This window comes from Anomaloglossus baeobatrachus, chromosome 2 (assembly GCF_048569485.1).
Source record: "Anomaloglossus baeobatrachus isolate aAnoBae1 chromosome 2, aAnoBae1.hap1, whole genome shotgun sequence".
NCBI lineage: Eukaryota > Metazoa > Chordata > Amphibia > Anura > Aromobatidae > Anomaloglossus > Anomaloglossus baeobatrachus.
Window position 1 is genome coordinate 359,679,430 of NC_134354.1, and position 23,099 is coordinate 359,702,528.

The 23,099-nt window shown below is 44.0% G+C and overlaps 1 protein-coding gene across 3 annotated transcripts in view; it reads left to right on the plus strand.

The window, feature by feature from the left end:
- The window catches only part of HNRNPR (heterogeneous nuclear ribonucleoprotein R), a 180,727-nt gene that overhangs the window by 130,306 nt on the left and 27,322 nt on the right, over positions 1-23,099 (plus strand). The window lies entirely within an intron of this gene.

Below are 23,099 nucleotides of genomic sequence, written 5' to 3' on the forward strand. Positions count from 1 at the left end.
AGACAGAAGTGCACACAGAGCAGAGTGAGTACAGATACACTAGGCGGCCTATGCTTCCTATTGTATCTGGACTCTGCTGTGTGCGCACTCAGGCAGGAGCTGTGCACTAATGTCTCCTGAGCTGCGCATATCTAGGAAAGGGCTTGTTGAGCAATCAGAGGGGGTCCAAATAAAAGGGCACATATATAATATAATATAATATATATATATATATATATATATATATATATATATATATATATATATATATATATATATAATCTCTAAATCTGTACTCATTATTTACATGGGATGGGAGACCTGGGACAGCTTGGACATCCAAAGTTCGCTCTTGATTGAAGTTTCATTGGGCATATCCAGGATGTAAAATTGTATCTTGAAGTTCAATAATACAACCTATGTTTTAAAGTCTCAAGGGAAGAAAGGAGAAAACCAAATGTAATAGCCTGCATGTATAAAAGCTGTTATTCATTTTAATATTGGTCACTCCCCAACCTTTTTGAGAATGCCAGGACACCACTATAATACTATGAACATCAGAGAAAGAAAGTGGGACGAATCCAAATTCAATAAAATATAAACTTTATTAATAGTACATTAAAATAATATAGCAAGGAGTCCTAAATGGGATTAACAGAACTGTATGCGAATTGGTTCACACTTGTTATGGTCAAAGTCTTACTATATAATGCACTTAGTACAGAGTGTTACAAAGGGTCATATGCAGTTTAATTACATAGTGCATACATGTATAGCCAAAATACATACATGGTGTATACATAGATGGTAATTAGATATATATTAGACACTTACTGTGACTCAATGTTACATACACCATACAGTAACCATGTGACCGAGGTCACTACTTCCTATTGTTGTTCCCTAGTAATTGACATCCAGTTATGCACCATTTACATCTAATTACCCATGTAATGTTTTGGTATCGAGAATAAAGAGCCCTGTATAACATACATCTAGTAGTTTGCTGTGGGCAAATTTCCAACCAAACTAATTAATCACTCCAGTATCATAGTGCAGGGACGATCCCTGAAGAAGAGGTGAAACGCGCGTAGGAACAGGTGGGATATCCAGAGCTGCTGCGGAATAGGTCAGTACTGCACTATGATACTGGAGTGATTAATTAGTTTGGTTGGAAATTTGCCCACAGAAAAGTACTAGATGTATGTGATACAGGGCTCTTTATTCTCGATACCAAAACATTACATGGGTAATTAGATGTAAATGGTGCATAACTGGATGTCAATTACTAGGGAACAACAATAGGAAGTAGTGACCTCTGTCACATGGTTACTGCATGGTGATGGTGTATGTAACATTGAGTCACAGTAAGTGTCTAATATATATCTAATTACCATCTATGTATACACCATGTATGTATTTTGGCTATACATGTATGCACTATGTAATTAAACTGCATATGACCCTTTGTAACACTCTGTACTAAGTGCATCATATAGTAAGACTTTGACCATAACAAGTGTGAACCAATTCGCATACAGTTCTGTTAATCCCATTTAGGACTCCTTGCTATATTATTTTAATGTACTATTAATAAAGTTTTTATATTTTATTGAATCTCGATTCGTACCACTTTCTTTCTCTGATGTTCAATGTATAAAAGCTGTCCTAGAGAAAACAAGCTTTCTTGTCTGTAGAAACCAAAAGGACTCCATGTTAAATTTTGCAGTGCAGTTTAGACAAATTAAACTGCGTGCAGGTCAGAGAAAGTTGAATAAAAAGATTCCTTGACATCTGTGATCCAATGCCTTATTCCACAGAAATACACACACATATATATATATATATATACATATATATATTACACATACATTATATATATATATTTATATATATATATATATATATAAATTTATATTTATGAGCATCTGCCTTCACAGCCACAGGTTATTTTATGAGTGGGGTCATTACGAATTTAAGACATGTAATGACTGACTGTTTGCTCATACAGTGCAGTGAGCTCAGAACTAACACAGTACAGCAGAACTGAACGGTCTCATGTACAAAGACATTTGCAGGTGTCCTCACAGAGCTGTCAACCCTGCTGTGCTGCCCTTCTCGTACCACAATAAATGTGTTTGTAATGAGACAAAGTTCAGTTCTGCTGTTCTGTGTTATCACAGACAGCTCGGCAGTGAGATCTGGAGAGAGGACTGTTAGTCATTACTATGTTCACACTGCTAATGCCCCTTCCCTTCAATATAAGCTCTGGAGCCAGATTCTCATGCAGATCAGTGTCTGGCTCATTGATTTTAACAGCTCATTTACATAATAAGAAAAGCGTGGATTTCTCTGGAATTAAACATCAGCTTGAAGATATCAAGGTATCATTTATTAAGCTTTCTATGACCCGTGTGCCCATATTGATAGCTTAGGTGGGTTGATCTACTGACCGATTCCCTTTAAGGCTGGAGTCACACTTGCGAGAGACTCGTACGAGTCTTGCATTGCGTCACCCGGCACGGCCACACTCTCTCCTGACTGGAGCGGAGCGGCTCTGTGTATTTCTGTGCAGCTGAGACTCTCTAGTCCTTAGACCTGCATGCCGTGCCGGGTGATACGATGCGAGACTCGCACAAGTCTCTCGCAAATGTGACACCAGCCTTTTGCTTAAACTTGTTTGTCACATTTACAATGAACCTAAAAATGCAATTGTCTTTTCACCCCTCATATACATGTAAAATCACTTGTTAGTAGACAGAAGAACTATATGTAGAGAAAAAAAAATCTGGTCATTGCTGACCTTGTAGGGATTATTTGATTGTCTCTTGTGATGAACAATTTTGTACTTCTCTAGGCCCCAAAAATTTATTTTGAAAAACTGTAATGCCTCCAAATATGTTTCGTCTGGATAAAAATTGAAGTAATTCTAGTGTTTTCACACAAATTAATATTAGTTAGTTTTTCCTGTGCTAAATCTTGTATTTTTCCTGTGCTAAATCCTTGTAACTTGTTTATTAAAAACAATGAAACTGGAGTAGTTCTGAAATTATTCGAAGTCAATCTTGTGCTAAAATCAAAAAGATACTGGAGACTTAGAGCCAGGTCATCCACCATGAATATTGATGTTATTAATGAATAAAATGACTGATGGATGAAATGAAAACAAATCTTTAAAATGTCTTTACAACGCATGCTCCATGTGCTAGAAAAAATTGTTTGTGGTTGCAGGTAATGAACACAAGTTGAAAATCTTTAAATTGCACTTAGTTTTATAGTCCTCTAATTTAGAATGTTTTACCTGACATTTTATAAAAAAAAATTCTTATGTTTATAAATATGGGGATTTTTTTTCAGTAATTCTTAAAGGGAAGCTGATAGTTGATACAAGACGGTCAAACCGTGGGCAGCTTGTATCAGATCGTGGCTGTATTATTTCAGCCTGGTATGTTTGACTGTGAAACGTTGTGTGGCCCCCAGTGGCATTTCTCCACATGGTACCTAGGACTGAGAGGTCTTTGCCTACATACGCTTGTGGGCAGAGACCTGTGAATCCAGGGCAGTGGCTGGGGACCCTGCTGTTTGGCTAGGGTCCTGTGCGGCTCAGTCCCCAGTGGCTGTTTAAATTGTGTTTTTTTTATTTATTTTTTGTTCCCTCTGAAATGTCGCAACGTTGTCAAACATACCTGGCTAAGATCAGACAACCACGGATTGCCCAGCATGTGTTAGCGGTCAGGTTCCCTTTAACATTTGTCCCATTAACACTAGAAAATAAATGTCTGTAGCTTTTTAACTTGATCTAGGTATCTTCAAAAAAACTACTGTAGCTAGTCAGATTTCAAATTGTATTTGATCACTCATTTAAAGCAGTCACAATAAAACCAACTTTGTCTTTTCTATTCTGTATAGATATCAAATAAGTATTTCAAACAGGTCTGAGCAGAGGACACAAAGTCAGCTTACAGATCTCAAAACTATACTGAGCGTGGATTCTTTTTTTTTCAAGATCTACATCAAGAATCTTCCATCTAAATTGTCATCGTGCAATTTCCTTTTGCAAATAAAGTGATTTTATCCTTGAAACTGAATCAAATGAAATTTCTCCTGTTCAAAATTTAAAAATTGTTCTAAAAACCAATTCAATTGAACTGCATTCTACTTCTTTTCTAATTTTGAAGTGGACTTGAGTTCTTCAACAAAAATCCATTTGTGTCTTCAATGTATTCAAATTGTTTTTCAATGACAGACTTTGTGGGGCAAAAGAAAATATTGAAAATTGTAATTTATATGAACATGATCTAATCCCTTCACAAAATATTGCAAAAAATGTGAAAGCTATTTTTCCCGTCTTCCTTATATTTCGTGCACCATTTAGGGCATATAACAGCTGTCAGTGTAGCACATATGGAATGAACTGTTCCCGGACCCAGCAGCTCACTTGCATATAGTGACACTGATCTGTATGCCACTCAAAATTACAGTTATTCTTTTTGGATTTTTCCTTTTTTTTTTTTTTTTTTTTTTGTTCCCCCCCTCTCTAGTTTGTGTGATTTTACTTTTGTGTATGTACATATATTTTACTACTTGTGATGTTTAATTATAATAGAGAAGTTTTAGCTTTGAGATCTTAGCACCTATTGAAAAATGATCAACTATATACTGTTTGTGTGTGTATAGATAGATTAGATTAAACGTTAAAAGGATTGTCCGGGATTAGATGAACATGACTGCTTCATTTGAACGACTCCCCACATAGTCACATGGTATTGCAGATAACCTATAGCTAGGCAGATATAGACAGAAAGCATTAAAAGATGTGGTTCTGTTTCTAGAAGGAAGCAGTTATGTTTATCTAGTCATGGACAACCCCTTTTAATATACAAGTGCATCTCAATAAAATTAGAATATCCTCCAAAAGTTAATTTATTTCTGAAATTTAATATAAAAAAAACCCCTACATTATATAGTCATCACACAGTGATCTATTTCATGTGTTTTATTTCTGTTATTGTTGATGATTATGGCTTACAGCCAATGAAAACCAGAAAGTCATTATCTCAAATTAGAATATTATTTAAGATCAACTGAAAAAATGATTTTAAACTCAGGAATGTTAACGCCTACTGAAAAGTCTGTACAGTAAATGCACTGAATACTTGGTTGGGGCTCCTTTTGCAAGAATTACTGCATCAATGCGGCATGGCATGGAGGCGATCAGCCTGTAGCACTGCTGAGGTGTTATGGGAGCCCAGGTTGCTTTGATAGCAGCCTTCAGTTTGTCTGCATTGTTGGGTCTGGTGTATCTCATCTTCCTCTTGACAATACCCCATAGATTTTCTATGGGGTTTAGGTCAGGCGAGTTTGCTGGCCGATCGAGCACAGTGATACTGTGATTATTAAACCAGGTATTGGTACTTTTGGTAGTGTGGACAGGTACAAAGTCATGCTGGAAAAATAAATTTCCATCTCCATAAAGCTTGTTTGCACAGGGAAGTGCCCTAAAATTTCCCGGTAGACGGCTGCGTTGACTTTGGTCTTGATAAAACACAGTGGACCTACACCAGCAGATGACATGGCTCCCCAAACCATCAATGATTGTGGAAACTTCACACTAGATCTCAAGCAGTTTGGATTGTGGCCTCTCCACTCTTCCTCCAGACTCTGGGAACCTTGATTTCCAAATGCAAAATTTACTTTAATCTGAAAACACCTTGGACCACTGAGAAACAGTCCAGTTCTTTTTCTCCTTGGCCCAGGTAAGACGCTTCTGGTGTTGTCTATTGGTCTTGAGTTGCTTGGCACAAGGAATGTGACAGTTGTAGCCCATGTCCTGGATACGTCTGTGTCCGGTAGCTCTTGAAGCACTGACTCCAGCAGCAGTCTACTCCTTGTGAATCTTCCCCACATTTTTTAATGGCCTTTTCTTAAAAATCCTATCAGAGCTGCTGTTATCCCGGCTGCTTGTGCACCTTTTTCTACCACACATTTCTTTTTCGCTCCTAATTGGGAGACCCAGACAGTGGGTGTATAGCTACTGCCTCTGGAGGCCGCACAAAGAACTACACTTAAAAGTGTAAGGCCCCTCCCCTTCTGGCTATACACCCTCCCGTAGGAGTACGGATTCCTCAGTTTTAGCTTTGTGCGCAAGGAGGTCAGACACGCACGCATAGCTCCATTGTTTTTAGTCAGCAGCAGCTGCTGACTATGTCGGATGGAAGAAAAGAGGGTCTATACAGACTCCCAGCATGCTCCCTTCTCACCCCACTTATGTCGGAGGTGTTTGTAAGGTTGAGGTACCCATTGCGGGTACGGCGGCAGGAGCCCACATGCTGATTCCTTCCCCATCCCTTTTTACAGGGCTCTGGGTGAAGTGGGATTTACCGGTCTCCAGGCACTGAGACCGTGCTCCATCTACAGCCCCTGGAGAAGATGCTGGATGGAGCGGAGTACATCAGGGACATGGCCCTGCTTCCTTAAGGTACTCTGTGTCCCCGTGCATTTGGCGCTCACACCGCAGCATGCTGGGTGTTGTAGTGCGCCGGGGGACATCAGCGCTGCGGCGCCTGTGCCATGGCCTCATTCAGCTTAGCTGAAGCAGGCACACTTATGGGAATCGGCCGCGCCGGCCGCTGGGACTGCGGCACGGCTGGCACTTGTAGTGCGCCGGGGACTTCAGCGCGGCCTGCGCTTTTACGGCGGCCGCGCTGATAACTACAGTCCCCTGCTTTTGCGGCCTGCTTCCGTTCGTTCCCGCCCCCAGACCTGCCAGTCAGGAGAGGGGCGGGGCGCTGCCCACGTCTAGACTCGGTCGCGCCGGCCGCTGGAACAGCGGCGCGGCTGGCACTTGTAGTGCGCCGGGGACTTCAGCGCGGCCCGCGCTTTTACGGCGGCCGCGCTGATAACTCGAGTCCCCGGCTTTTGCGGCCTGCTTTCGTTCGTTCCCGCCCCCAGACCTGCCAGTCAGGAGAGGGGCGGGACGCTGGCCAGTGCATCAGCGCTGAGGGCTGGAGTCGTTTTTACATACTCCAGCCCTCACAGTCAGCACAGAGGGGACACTGTTCCCGCACTTTTGTTGGGGAACTCCCACGGACCGCCCCTCTCCACATAAGCCGGCAGCCATTCTTGCTGACACGCTGAGCTGCAGAGGGGAGCCGGGGAGACCCAGACAAGGCATTCTGCAGCCTCTTACCCGCTGTTCAGCGGGCGGTAAGCAGCCCTCAGGGCTCACCCCCTCTTGTGCTCGTAGTATTCTTAGTATTTTGTTGTTACAAATACTTGGTATTACATAGCGCTGGTCGCCCTTTGGCTATAGACTCTCTCACATGCAGAGAGCCAGCAGCATGTCGCCCGTAAAACGCAAGGGTGCCAAGGCACAGACATTATATGCTTCCTGCACCGCATGTGGGACTTTTCTACCGGCAGGCTCCACGGACCCTCATTGTGTGCAGTGCTCGGCCCCTGCGGCGCTTGCACAGTCGGGACCTCTGCTGGACGTGTCCCAGGGTGTACCACCTGTGAATGCTGTCCAGGTGACAGGAACTGAGTTTGCAGCTTTTGCTGACAGAATGTCTCTCACTATGTCACAAATTCTTGACACATTGCGAGCTAGGCCTGTACTTCAGACCACGGACACTGTGCATGTATTGCCCCCTGGTCCCCCTCAGCTCCTAGCTCCGGGACGGGCATCTACACCTCAGGGTGAAGACTCTGACTCGGACGATGGCCCCGGGCAGCCTAAGCGGGCTCGTTATGACGGCCCTTCACATTCATCTCAATGGTCTGGATCCCAGCGGGATGAATCTATGGGTGATGAGGCGGACGTAACTGATCAGGATTCTGATCCTGGGACCGCTCTCAATCTAGATACACCAGATGGTGACGCCATAGTTAATGATCTTATATTTAACATCAATAAGATGTTGAATATTTCCCCACCAGCTCCTCCTGTAGAGGAGTCAGCTTCGCAGCACGAGAGAATCCATTTCAGATACCCTAAGCGTACATTAAGCACTTTTCTGGACCACGCTGACTTCAGAGACGCAATCCAGAAACCCCACGCTTATCCTGAAAGGCGTTTTCCTAAACGACTTAAAGATACACGCTACCCTTTTCCCTCTGAAGTGGTCAAGGGTTGGACCCAGTGTCCAAAAGTGGATCCTCCAATTTCCAGGCTTGCAGCTAGATCCTTGGTTGCTGTTGAAGATGGAGCGGCACTTAAAGATGCCACTGACAGGCAGATGGAGCTCTGGCTGAAATCCATCTATGAAGCGATTGGAGCGTCATTACCGCCTTCTTTTGCGGCCGTATGGGCACTCCAAGCTATCACGGCCGGGCTTGCGCGAGTCGACTCAGTCACACGTGCATTTGCCCCGCAGGTAGCACCATTGACCTCGCAAATGGCGGCATTCGCGTCGTACGCGATTAATGCTGTTCTGGACGCTACAAGCCGCACGGCAGTGGCGTCAGCCAACTCAGTTGTTTTGCGTAGGGCTCTGTGGTTGAGACATTGGAAAGCAGATTCTCATTCCAAGAAGTGCTTAACCAATTTGCCTTTTTCTCGTGACCGATTGTTTGGAGAGCGTTTGGATGAAATCATCAAACACTCCAAGGGTAAGGACTCTTCCTTACCGCAACACAGACAAAACAAGCCCCAACAGAGGAGGGGTCAGTCTGGTTATCGGTCCTTTCGAGGACAGGGCAGGTCCCAATTCGCCTCGTCAAAAAAGACTCAAAAGGACCAGAGACGTTCAAATTCTTGGAGGTCTCAGTCACGCCCAAAAAGACCAGCCGGAGGAACCGTTGCCAAAACGACGTCCTCCTGACTTGCGGTCTCCGATGCCCACACCCGCGGTCGGTGGGAGGCTGTCCCACTTTGGCGACATTTGGCTAGCAAGCGTCAAGGACCGTTGGGTGAGAGATATTCTATCTCACGGGTACAGGATAGAGTTCAGTTCTCGTCCGCCAACTCGTTTCTTCCGAACTTCTCCACCACCAGACCGAGCCGATGCTCTGTTGCAGGCGGTGGCCGCTCTAAAGGCGGAAGGGGTGGTGACCTCCGTCCCTCTTCAGGAACAGGGTCACGGTTTTTACTCCAATCTGTTTGTGGTCCCAAAAAAGGACGGATCGTATCGTCCCGTCCTGGATCTGAAGTTGCTCAACAGACACGTAAAAGTCAGGAGGTTCCGGATGGAATCCCTACGCTCCGTCATAGCCTCAATGTCTCAGGGAGATTTTCTAGCATCAATAGACATCAAAGATGCGTATCTCCACGTGCCGATTGCACCAGAGCATCAGCGTTTCCTACGTTTCGTCATACACGACGAGCACCTACAGTTCGTAGCGTTACCCTTCGGTCTGGCAACAGCCCCCCGGGTCTTCACCAAAGTCATGGCAGCAGTAGTAGCTGTTCTGCACTCGCAGGGTCACTCGGTCATTCCGTATCTAGACGACCTGCTTATAAAGGCATCCTCTCAAGAAGCATGCCAACACAGTCTGAAGGTGGCGCTAGACACTCTCCAGACTTTCGGGTGGATTATCAACTTTCCAAAGTCTCATCTAACCCCGACCCAATCTCTGACTTATCTTGGCATGGAGTTTCATACTCTATCAGCGATAGTGAGGCTTCCACTGGACAAGCAGTGCTCGCTACGGACTGGAGTGCAATCTCTCCTTCAGAGCCAGTCGCACTCACTGAGGCGCCTCATGCATTTCCTAGGAAAGATGGTAGCAGCAATGGAGGCAGTCCCGTTCGCGCAGTTTCATCTGCGCCCTCTCCAATGGGACATTCTGCGCCAATGGGATGGGAAATCGACGTCCCTCGACAGGACTGTCTCCCTCTCTCAGACTGCCAAGGACTCTCTACGTTGGTGGCTTCTCCCCAACTCATTGTCACAGGGAAAGTCGTTCCTTCCCCCGTCCTGGGCAGTGGTCACGACAGATGCGAGCCTATCAGGGTGGGGAGCGGTGTTTCTCCACCACAGGGCTCAGGGGACGTGGACTCAGGAAGAGTCCACCTTGCAGATCAATGTTCTGGAAATCAGAGCAATCTATCTTGCCCTGCGAGCCTTCCAACAATGGCTGGAAGGCAAGCAGATTCGGATTCAGTCGGACAATTCCACGGCGGTGGCGTACATCAACCACCAAGGGGGAACACGCAGTCGCCAAGCTTTTCAAGAAGTCCAGCGGATTTTGACGTGGGTGGAAAGCAGAGCGTCCACCATATCTGCAGTTCACATCCCAGGCGTGGAAAACTGGGAAGCGGACTTTCTCAGTCGCCAGGGCATGGACGCAGGAGAATGGTCCCTTCACCCGGACGTGTTTCAACAGATCTGTTGCCGCTGGGGGTCGCCGGACGTCGATCTGATGGCGTCACGGCACAACAACAAGGTCCCAGTTTTCATGGCACGGTCTCACGATCACCGAGCGCTGGCGGCAGACGCGTTGGTTCAGGATTGGTCGCAATTCCGACTCCCCTATGTGTTCCCACCTCTAGCATTGTTACCCAGAGTTCTCCGGAAAATCAAGTCCGACTGCCAGCGAGCCATACTCGTCGCTCCAAATTGGCCAAGAAGGTCGTGGTACCCGGATCTGTGGCATCTCACGGTAGGCCAACCGTGGACACTACCAGACCGTCCAGATCTGCTGTCTCAAGGGCCGTTTTTCCATCTGACTTCTGCGGCCCTGAACCTGACTGTGTGGCCATTGAGTCCTGGATCCTAGCGGCCTCAGGTTTATCTCAGGGAGTTGTTGCCACAATGAGACAGGCTAGAAAACCATCCTCAGCTAAGATCTATCACAGGACGTGGAAGATATTCTTAGCGTGGTGCTTGGCTCAAGGGTTTTCTCCCTGGCCATTTGCATTGCCAATTTTTCTTTCCTTCCTGCAGTCTGGGTTGGAAAAAGGTTTGTCCCTTAGCTCGCTTAAAGGTCAAGTCTCCGCGTTATCCGTATTCTTTCAGAAGCGCTTGGCACAGCTTTCTAAAGTACGCACGTTTCTCCAAGGAGTTTGTCATATCGTTCCTCCTTACAGACGGCCATTGGAACCCTGGGATCTGAACAAGGTTCTCCTTGCTCTTCAAAAGCCGCCTTTCGAGCCCTTGAAAGAGGTTCCCCTTTCTCGGCTTTCACAAAAGGTAGTTTTTCTTGTAGCGGTCACATCTCTTCGAAGAGTGTCCGAGCTGGCGGCGTTATCTTGCAAATCTCCCTTCCTGGTGTTTCACCAAGACAAGGTAGTACTGCGTCCAATTCCAGAGTTTTCTCCCAAGGTGGTTTCTTCCTTTCATCTCAATCAGGATATCACTTTGCCATCTTTGTGTCCGCATCCAGTTCACCAATTTGAAAAGGGTTTACATCTGTTGGACCTGGTGAGAGCACTCAGGATTTACATTTCTCGCACGGCGCCTCTACGCCGTTCGGATGCGCTCTTTGTCCTAGTCGCTGGTCAGCATAAGGGATCGCAAGCTTCCAAATCCACCCTGGCGCGGTGGATCAAGGAACCAATTCTTCACACATACCGTTCTGCTGGGCTTCAGATTCCATCTGGACTGAAGGCCCATTCTACCAGAGCCGTTGGTGCGTCCTGGGCGTTGAGGCATCAGGCTACGGCTCAGCAAGTGTGCCAGGCGGCTACCTGGTCGAGTCTGCACACGTTTACCAAACACTATCAAGTGCATACCTACGCTTCGGCAGACGCCAGCCTAGGTAGACGGGTCCTTCAGGCGGCGGTGGCCCACCTGTAGGAAGAGGCTGTATGACAGCCCGTTCATGTGGTATCTTTTTACCCACCCAGGGACTGCTTTTGGACGTCCCACTGTCTGGGTCTCCCAATTAGGAGCGAAAAAGAAGAAGGGAATTTTGTTTACTTACCGTAAATTCCTTTTCTTCTAGCTCCAATTGGGAGACCCAGCACCCGCCCTATCTGTTTTTAGGGTTTCGTTTTTTCGGGTGCACATGTTGTTCACGTTGTTTCTTAAGTTCTCCGATCTAGTTATCGGATTGAATTTGTTTTTGAAACTGTTATTGGCTTTCCTCCTTCTTGCTTTGGTACTAAAACTGAGGAATCCGTACTCCTACGGGAGGGTGTATAGCCAGAAGGGGAGGGGCCTTACACTTTTAAGTGTAGTTCTTTGTGCGGCCTCCAGAGGCAGTAGCTATACACCCACTGTCTGGGTCTCCCAATTGGAGCTAGAAGAAAAGGAATTTACGGTAAGTAAACAAAATTCCCTTCTTTCCTTCCATGCAACTCTCCATTAATATGCTTGGATACAGATTGTGAACAGCCAGCTTCTGTAGCAATGACCTTTTGTGGCTTCCCATTCTTGTGGAATGTGTCAATAACTGCCTTCTGGACATCTGTTAAGTCAGCATTCTTCCCCGTGATTGTGTAGCCTATTGAACCAGGCTAATGGACAATTTTAAATGCTTAGGCTATGTGCCCACGGGCGCTCGTACCTGCGGATGTATCCGCAGGTACGAGCGCATGTTTCCCGCAGCTGCCCGCCAGCGTCCGCAGCTATTTTTAGCTGCAGGAAACATGCGGACATTCATGCGGCTTACCTGCGGACATCCCGGCCTCTATCTCCATAGCGGAGGGCCGAACATCCGCAGGTAATTCCACATGAATAGTTGACATGCAATTATACGTGCGGATGCCTACATCCGCAGCATGTTCGGCAGCCGCACTTTCCGCAGCGTGGACACAGCACTCCCCATGTCCCATAGGATAACATGGGGAGTGACTGTACATGATAAAACCTGCGGATTTATCTGGAAAATCCAGAAAAATCCTCAGGTTTTCCGCGGCAAAATCCGCAGATGGCAAGCTCCCGTGGGCACATAGCCTTAGGAAGCCTTTGCAGGTGTTCTGTGGTAATTATTATAATTTTCTAAGGTAATGACTTTTGAGTTTTCAGTGGCTGTAAGCCATAATCATCAACATTGACAGAAAAAAACACTTGAAATAGATTACTCTGCAATAACCATATAACATATGTTTCCCTTTTTATATTTGAATTACTGAAATTAATTTTAGGAGGATATTCTAATTTATTGAGATGCACTTGTAAATAATTCATTTAAAATATATTGATGAAAATGTTGAAAACACACCTTTTTTCAGTTTCTGTTCTCTTTTTGCAAAGGTTGTTACTTAATTGAAATAAAAGTAAACCTTCAAAGTAGAAGTTTTCATTAGTAGATCCCATTTAAGGGGTTGTCTAGGTGTCATGCAAGTCTGCATCACTTTGTGAATCCTCGCAGAACGTGCTGTCAGGATTCCCCATTGTCGGCAGTGATATGCATACTTCCGGCCGCATTCCAACTAGACGTGTCCCGCCTTGCTCAAGTTGAGTGAGGTTGTGCATGTCTAGTTGTAATGTGGCCGGATGTATGCATGTCACAACCCCTTTTATGGATCTGGTATGTAACATATACACTATTGTGACACTGTATAACAGAGCAGTGAAACAACATTGTAAGCATATATGCTGTGTGTGGCTAAATACAAAAACCTAAAAAGGCTGACTCTTGGATTTTTGTTCCCAGTTGCTAGTAGTACATTAGCATAGCTGTTTTGCAAGTCAAATACTGCAGAGAACAGAACATTGATGGACTAATTTTTTTTAGGTGTAAACATACTTTAAAATAAATCATGAGTTGAACGTGTCATAAAAATGATACGTTAGTTAACAGTAAAGGGCTCATACACATGGTAGAGACGTCTTGCATTGTCATGCATGCTTCTTCAGACTAGAACGTTTCCATACATTTGGAGTCCAACGGAGCAGATTACAAATTATTTTCTATTGGATTCTGAAAGCTTCCATATTTATTGGAGAACATCAAAGGTACAGTAGAGGCCTCCTTAACCCCTACGGCATCCTTATTATGACTGTATACAACAAGAACAAAATAAAACAAACTCTACCAACCCCCTTAAATGATTAACCAAAGAGTACCCATCGCATGTCTGTTACTGCGTCTTTTAAGAAACCAGTTAACACCTGCTAAGAGGTGATTTTACTAAATAAAGCTCAAATCTGAGCTTAAAAAAAAAAAAAAAAAAAGCTCAGAATTGTCCCTAAATCAGTCTTGACTCAAACTTTTGGGTCCAAGCTTCTGATCTCACAATCTGCCTCACCTCCATTACTGGGAACACATGAGATGAGATCTTGTGCTTATACCTAAAACCACACTGTCACATTTTGATCACAGCAGTTATTGATTGGTAACTGGTGTGTATGTAGTGTGGCAGAACTGATTTAGCGTGGAGGATTGATGAATCACACTCTGCATGTTTAGGCCTAGGACACACGGCAAGAAAAACTGTGCGAGTGGAATGCGATAAAAAAATCGCATTCCACTCGGACCCATGTTACTCAATGGGGCAGCTCCCATGAGCAATTATTTTCTCAGCCCTAATCGGACTGAGAAAACAGTCGCAGCATGCTGCGAGTGGAATGCGCGATCCTGTTCCACTTGCACCCATATAAGTCTATGGGGTGAGAGACACATTTCACTGCACTCGTGTTACACCGGTGTAATGCGAGAGCAGTGCGATTCTCGCATCAGCCGGCAACAGAGGAGATAGGGAGATAAATCCCTCCATCCCCTCCGCAACTGTGGTCTGATCAGACCACAGTCGCATAACATTCTGCTCCCGCTGTGCTGCGAGCGTGTGCCGAGTGTAATGCGAGGATCGCAGTAATCCCCGTGTGGCCTCGGCCTTAGGATCTCAGCGTGGAAATTCAGACCAAACTTTTGCTAGGACGACAGGTCCTTTAAGGTGGCATGAAGGACACTTCTGGTCTTTTCTTAATATATCGATTTAGTAAAATCCACCTGTGGCTGGCTGCCCATTGTTTTATTAAAAAGGGCAGCCACAAACAGGTGATGGGTAACACTGTTCTGTGACAAGGTATTAACCCCTCCCTGACTATACTATTTTTCATTTTAGTAGAGGGTTTTTTCAATTCCTTTTCTTCCAAGAGTCATAATACTTTTTTTTATATTTTTCTGTCGACAAGAGTTCTAATGGTTTTTAGTACTTTTGTGAGAAAAGTTGTATTTTAATTGTACCATTCATTGTATTTGAAAATGTCTTTTGTTGTTTTTTCTCGCAAATACACTGCACTTAGAATTTTTTTTCCCATTATTATTATTATTAATTTTTATTTATTTATTTTTTTTTTACAGTTTTGAATTTCATGATATTCATTGTTTACTAAAAATGGCCTGGCAGTATGTTTCTTTAGGTCATTAGAATTATAGGTATACCAAACTTGTATGGTTATGAAAACAACAAATTCGCATTTGCTAAAATAAAAAAAAAAGCCTGTTTTGTCATTTTCTGAGACCTTTAACAGTTTCAGTTTTTGGTTGAACTGGCTGTGGAAGGGCTTGATTTTTGTAAGGCAAACTACCATTTTTATTGGTACTATTTTGGAATAGATATGACTTTTTATTCACCTCCTGTTGCATTCTTTTTCATATCGGTATGACAAGCCCCCTCCCCCCAACCCATGCAACTTCTGTTTTGATTCATCCTTATTGCATTTACCGATTTTGGTTACTATTTTTATTTTGATTGTTTGATTGCAATTTTGCACACTGAGAAGTACTATGTTTATTAAAAATATATATAATGGGGGTGGGGGGAGAGGTTATTTGAACTTTTATCAAAACATTTTTTATTAGCTTATTATTTCCTGTAGGGGACTTAAAGCTACAATCATTTATACACATTCAGTGGAGAAAACTAGTATTTGATACACTGCCACCTTTGCAAGTTTTCCCACCTACAAAGAATGTAGGGGTTAAGGTAACACACACTGTTGTAGGGATTTTGGCACACTACTACTTACAGATCTTCTCCAGATATTTCAGGTTTCGGGGCTGTCGCTGGATAACACTGTGTTTTGGCTCCCTCCTAAGATTTTCTATTGAGTTCAGGTCTGCAGACTGGCCAAGCCACTCCAGGACCTTTAAAATGCTTCTTATGGAGCCACTCCTTAGTTGCCCTGGCTGTGTGTTTCTGATTATTGTTATGCAGGAAGACCCAGCAATGACCCATCTTCCATGCTCTTACTGAGGGAAGGAGGTTGTTGGCCAAAATCTCGCAATACATGACCCCATCCATCCTCTCTTCAATATGGTGCAGTCATCTTGTCTGCTTTGCAGAAAGGGCCCCAAAGTATGATTTTTGCATCACCATGCTTCATAGTTGGGACAGTGTTCTTGGCATTGTACTCATCCTCCTTACTCTATACAAGCCTTGTATATGTATACAGTATTGTCCCTGGTATCCTTAGACAGCTCTTTGGTCTCTTCCATGGTGGAGAGATTTGAGTGTGATTGTGTGTGTGTGTGTAGACAGATGTTTCTTATACAGGTAATGAGTGCAGAGTAGGAGGGCGTTTTAAAGAATAAACAGGTCTGTGAGAGCCAGAATTCCTGTTGGTTGGTAGGTCATTAAATACTTATTTCATTCAATAAAATGCTAATTAATTATTTAAAAATCATGCAATGTGATTTTCTGGATTTTTTTTATTCCGTATGTCACAGGTGAAGTGTATCTATGATAAAAAATTACAGCCCTCTCCTTTCTTTGTAGGTGGGAAAAACGTGCAAAATCGGCAGTGTATCAATTACTAGTATTGCAGTATATTATGAAAATCACAGTCTCCTATAAACATCAGCCACAAGTTTGGATTTAATGGGAGCGCCATCATGACAGGCATAGGGGGTCTTTAGCACACCCTTGACTGTTATAGCAACCCAAATGGGCCCCCTGATTTGTGTTTCCAGCCCTCATGTTTGAAATGCTACTGTCAGAGACTGATAACAATTAAGTGGTTAATAGTAGAGAATGTAACTGCTCTACCTGCTGCTGTTAAAAGCAGATCCTGGCTGCTCCGTTTATGAGCGTGTATCAACCACTTGAACTCGACATTTATTTTTTTTTTTTGGGGGGGGGGGGGTAAATAAATAGATATATATTTTATAAATTTCTGCAGCTTTTTTTTTTCCATATCACAATTTGCATTAGAAAGCTTGCATTCTTCACACTGGACACTGGGGCTAAATTGACTCATACTGCCTTTTTTTTTCTAGACAAGTTTGCTAAAGTCTCGTTATCCTCACAGGCATGATTACAAAAACTGGCCATGACTCTACTATCCACAGCAGATTACAAACACGGTCTGAGTCATTGGTGTGAATGTAGATGTGGATTTTGGATGTGAGTCAGCCTATACTGCCATTATAAATGTGGAGTTCTAGATTACATAAGGAAGTATAAGTCTAAAATAGCGGCAGTGGCAAGAGTGAAAATTTGTAGGATTTCTAAAACATTACATACAAAATGTGATATTAAATAGTTTTTTAAAAAGATTACATTTAACACAAAGACTTGATTTAGACAATAGATAACTTTTTTTGATGATGCATTCCCTTTTTATAAGTAGGCTCAAAAGCTCCTAGGACAATAGGCCGTACAACTTATCTACCCTTTTTTTAAACTTTTATATATTTTTTTTTTTATCCACCTTCCCCCTAAAAACGTAAAAGTATACTTTACACAATTGGCCTCTGAGCTGTTCTGATGTATTCAGGGCCAAGTTCAGATGATAGTGAAACATTTTCCAAGTTTATGCATATAAAGCTCTTCAGTTGAGGAGGCCTGCGGCCTGGTCTGGAGATCGTTTGTTCTCTGACCATGTTTTACCAACATTTGAATTCTGCCTTAAACCAGAGTAGAACTGCTGCAGAGAATAACGGTCATATTAAAGGGAACCTGTCTGATTTATGCTGCTCAAACTGCGGGCAGCATGAATCCGATCCTGCCTGCACGGTCGCAGCGAAGCATACAATGTCGGAAGCCCAAGCCCTGCAGGATGTCATAGAATATAGGTTGTGTGCACATGTTTCCTTTTTAATGGGTTTTTGATTGCAGATTTTCTCAAATCTACAAGGAAATCCTTATGCCAGCAAAGTCTATGCAAATCCTAAAGTATTGTGCACAAGTTCAGAATTTTTTCTTTGCAGATTTGGTTGCAGAAAACATCTGCTGCATATCAACTTTCTGCATTTTTTGCTGCGTTTTCAACATTAAAAGCAATGAAAAACGTGGCAAATTGCCGCAAAAACACACACTTTTTTGCCGCACGTTTTTACTGCTAGAACATGTAGATTTGGTTGCAGAATGTCTGCAAAAAAATCTTCATCATGTGCACATAGCCTTATACTCTAAAGCTTTTGCACATGTTGAGTATTTGGTGAGTTTTTGCATCTCATGATTTGTTATTCAAAAACAATATTGGGTAAAAAAAAAGAAAAATAAAGAAGCGGTGTCAGTGTTTCCGTCACATTTTCCTCTGACTATTCGATTCCTGGTTTTGGCTTATGCATATGGAGGTGAAAAACTCACTAAATACTCAACATGTGCATGTTGTCTAAAGATCCGCTGCTCAAGGTTTTCAGAGAAGTATACTCTTGGCTTCAGTCCTGCAGCCTGGATCTGATTCATGTTGCTTCTGAGCTGAACAGCGTTTGCATTTATGGGTATGTCTGTGCGCTGACCAATTTTCAGTTGGGTCTATGTGCGGTCTGATGAGAAAAAAAAATTAGCACTCAGACATTTCACAATAATGCGTGAAAGCACTTTTAACCCCTTCACGACCATGGACGGATATATCCGTCATGGAGCGTGTCCCGTTAAGCCCCGCCCCCTGCCGCGGGCAGGCGGCGGCGGTCGGCACACAAAAGCTGTTTTCAACAGCTGACATGTGCCTGCATGTTGCGAGTGGAATCGCTTCCACTCGCAACATTTAACCCCTTAAATCTCGCTGCCAAAGTCTGGCAGCGAGATCTATATGCGCGCGGCCATGATTTTTACTTACCGCCCTCCCCCACCGGAAGTCACGTGCGTGATCACATGACTTTCGGTTTTCGGTGGTTGCCATTGTAGCACAGGGTCATGTGATGACGCCTGCAGCTACGAAGTTTCACTTTCGTTTTCCCTCGGCCGAGAGCAGAGAGAAACAGGAAGTGACTGAATCTGCTGTTTATAGCTGTGATCAGCAGATAGATAAGAGCGATCAGATTGCTGATCGCTGTAGCCCCCTAGGGGGACTAGTAAAATAAAAAAAAAAAAGTGAAAAAAAAGTTTAACGCAAAATGCAATAACAGGCGATCAAAACGTAGCATCTGCGCAAAAATGGTACCATTAGAAACGACAGCTCGAGACGCAAAAAATAAGCAGTCACTGAGCCATAGATCCCAAAAAATGAGAACTCTACGGTTTTCGGAAAATGGCGCAAAATGTGCGCCACTTTTATTGGACAAGCTTGAGAATTTTTTTTAACCCCTTAGATCCAAGTAAACCTATACATGTTTGGGGTCTACAAACTCGAACCGATCTCAGGCATCATACCCACACATCAGTTTTACCATATAGTGAACACCGTAAATAAAACCTCCCAAAAACTATTGTGCCATCTCACTTTTTTTGCAGTTTTTCCACACTTGGAATTTTCTTGCTTTTTTTTAGTACACCGTATGGTAAAACTTATGGTTTCATTTAAATGTACAACTTGTCCCGCAAAAAACAAGCCCTCATATGGCAAGATTGACGGAAAAATAAAAAAGTTACGGCTCCCGGAAGAAGGGGAGCAAAAAACAAAAACGGAAAGTGCCCCGGGACTGAAGGGGTTAAAGTGTGTGTGTGTGTGTGTGTGTGTGTGTGTGTATGTATGTATATATGTATATATGTGTATATGTATATATGTGTGTATGTATATATGTGTGTATCTATATATATATATATATGTGTATATATGTATATATGTGTGTATGTATATATGTGTGTATATATATATATATATATATATATATATATATATATATATATATGTGTATATATATATGTGTATGTGTGTATATATATGTGTATGTGTGTATATATATGTGTATGTGTGTATATATATGTGTATGTGTATATATATATATGTGTATGTGTATATAATCAAATCAAATCAAATCAAATAAGCTTTATTGGCAGGACCAAATACAAATTAGTTTTGCCAAAGCAAGTGTACATTAGGGCCTGGGGCTGTGGGGATGGTGGGTGGGGATTGTAGGAAGGATGGATGGGGCACATCCAGGGTGGGGACTGTGGGGGCACTTCTAGGATGGGGGCTATGGAAGTCCATGGCTTATGATGGGGCATATCCACGGTGGGGACTGTGGTAACGGTGGATGGGGCATATCCAGGGTGGGGATTGGGGGGCCACATCTGGGATGGGGGGCTATGGAAGTCCATGGCTTATCATAGTTCTCTTTCTCGAAGTCTATGACATTCGCTCACATACCGCGCTGCTATCTCCACTGCGCTCTCTTCTTCCCCCAGCAGGATATATATTTTCTCTTCCTCCTTCATGGAGCTGAAATCCGGGAAGAGATGGGAGAGTCTCCTGAAGTGAGTGTCCCTCACTGCTGAGTACTTGGTGCAGTGTAGCAGGAAGTGGGTTTCATCCTCCAGGGCCTCCAGGTCACAGTGTTGGCACAGTCTGTCCTCCCTTGGCTTGTAGCTCTGCTTGTGTCGACCGGATTCGATGGCTAGACTGTGGGCACTGAGTCTATATCGGCTCAGGGTCCTGCGGTCTCTGGGGTCCGGGATTTTCTCCAGATACGGGGCCAGTCTGTAGTCTCTCTGTAGACTCTGGTACGTGGTCAGTTTCTGTGAGGTGTTGATGTCGGTCCTCCAGTCACTGACATACCTCTCCTGGCCCTCGTCTACCATCTTCCTGATTCTGGTTCTTGTCAGGCTGCTGTGATTGGTTATTTTGTCCAGTTGGGTTTGGGAGAGCTGTGCCAGGGGTCCTGGTTCATCTGGCCCACGTATATGTATCAGAGCTTTGTGGTGATGGGAGCTTGGATTGCTACTCTGTAGGTGAGCCTGAAATGATAGTGACCTCTTCAGAGCTGCTAGGTGTAGAGGGAATCTGCCCAGCTCAGCTCGACAGGCGCTGTTGGAGGTGCTTCGATGGACCTGGAGAAGGTGCTTACAGAATTCCAGGTGGAATATTTCTGTTGGGCTGGAATCCCACCTTGACCAATCTGGGTAAGTGTGAGGGCCCCAGACTTCGCTGCCATACAGGAGGATTGGGGCAATGATGGAATCGAAGATTTTTAGCCAGACCCTCACTGGTGGCTTCAGATGATACAATTTCCTTCGGATGGCATAAAAGGTTTTGCAGGCCTTGTTTTTCAGGGTCTCTATGGCTTGTTTAAAGCTCCCTGACTGGTGAATTTCCAGGCCCAAGTAGGTGTATTTGTCTGTTCCTGTTAGAGTGCAGCCGTTTACGACAAATGAAGGATGCTGGTCAAATCTTTTTCTCTTCTGGAACACCATGATGTTGGTTTTCTTTAGATTGATCGGTAGTGCCCATGTGGAGCTGAATTTCTCCAAAATTTGTAGGTTGTCTTGGAGACCTTTCTCGGTTGGTGACACCAGCAGTAGGTCATCTGCATAGAGCAAGAATTTCACCTGGGCGTCATGGAGTGTGAGACCTGGAGCAGGTGAAGATTCCAGAGCAGCAGCCAGCTCATTGATGTAAATATTGAAGAGCGTTGGACTTAGGCTGCAGCCCTGTCTGACTCCTCGGCTCTGCTGGAAATAAGCCGTTCTTCTACCGTTCACACTCACGCTGCAGAGGTTCTCGGTGTAGGAGCTTTTGATGACATCGTAGGTCTTTCCTCCTATTCCGCTTTCCAGCATTTTTAAGAACAAGCCCGGGTGCCACACTGAGTCAAAGGCCTTTTTAAAGTCTACAAAGCAGGCGTATATCTTCCCATGCTTTGTATTGTGGACGTGGCTCTGAATGAGACTGTGCAGGGTGTAGATGTGGTCCGTGGTGCGGTGGTTTGGCACGAACCCTGCTTGGCTTTTGCTCAGGACATTGTGCTCGGTAAGGAAACTGATGATCCTTTTGTTTAGGATGCTGTTGAACAGTTTTCCCAAGTTACTGCTGACACATATGCCTCTGTAGTTGGCAGGGTCATACCTGTCCCCACTCTTGTGGATCGGTGTAATGAGTCCTTGGTTCCAGGTACGAGGGAAGTAGCCAGCACTCAGCACAATGTTGAACAGTTTAACCATTGCAGCTTGAATTTCTGGTGGGCTGTACTTCAACATCTCTGGGGGGATTCCATCCAGACCACTAGATTTTTTACACTTTATGGAAGTGATTTTCTCTGCAACTTCCTGTAATGTAATTGGTGTGTCCAGTGGGTTTTGGAAGTTTTTGATTTTCTCTTCCATTGCCTTTAGTTTTGATGTTATGTTTTCCTGCTCTTGGCTTAGTCCTTCTTTTGGGATGTCTTTGTAGAGGTCTCTGAAGTACTGGAGCCAGATGTTGCCATTTTGGATATGGGTATCAGTCTTTTTCTTGCTCTTTGTGTCCATGTGGCTCCATATTTCCCAGAAGGAGTTGTCTTGGAGGGCGTCTTGGAGTTGGCTAAGTTTGGTAGAGATGTAGCTCTGCTTCTTCCTCCTGAGGATGGTTTTGTACTGCTTTTGTATGGTGTCATAGGCTTCCCTCAGGTCTGGGTTGTTGGGGTCTCTGTGTTTATTGTTTGAGGCTGTTCTCAGGGTCTTTCGAACGGCTTTACACTCTTTGTCAAACCAACCATTGATCTGCTTTTCTTTTGGCCTCTTGTAGTTGACTTGTTTGAGGTCGGACAATTTGGCCATGGTGTGGAATATTTTGTTGAGGTCTTTTGCAGCTTGATTCACTCCTTCTGGGTTTGACTTGTACTTGTAGCTGTAGAAGTTGTGGAGCATCTCTTGTAATTCCGGTCTGTTGGGAGCCTCTTTATATTTTATTTCTGACGTCTTGGACCATTTATAGGATGGAGGTCGGTTGTAGAGGCTGCTCTGCTGTGGCTTTTGTGTGGATGGTTTCTCTGTAGATTTTATGTACAGGAGAAGTTGGCTGTGGTCTGACAGGTGCGTTTGTGGGGTGACTATGAAGGCGCTAATATTTGCCGGGTCCATATCTGTAATGGCGTAGTCTACTACACTCCTTCCTACATGGGAGTCTAGTGTATATCTTCCCAGTGAG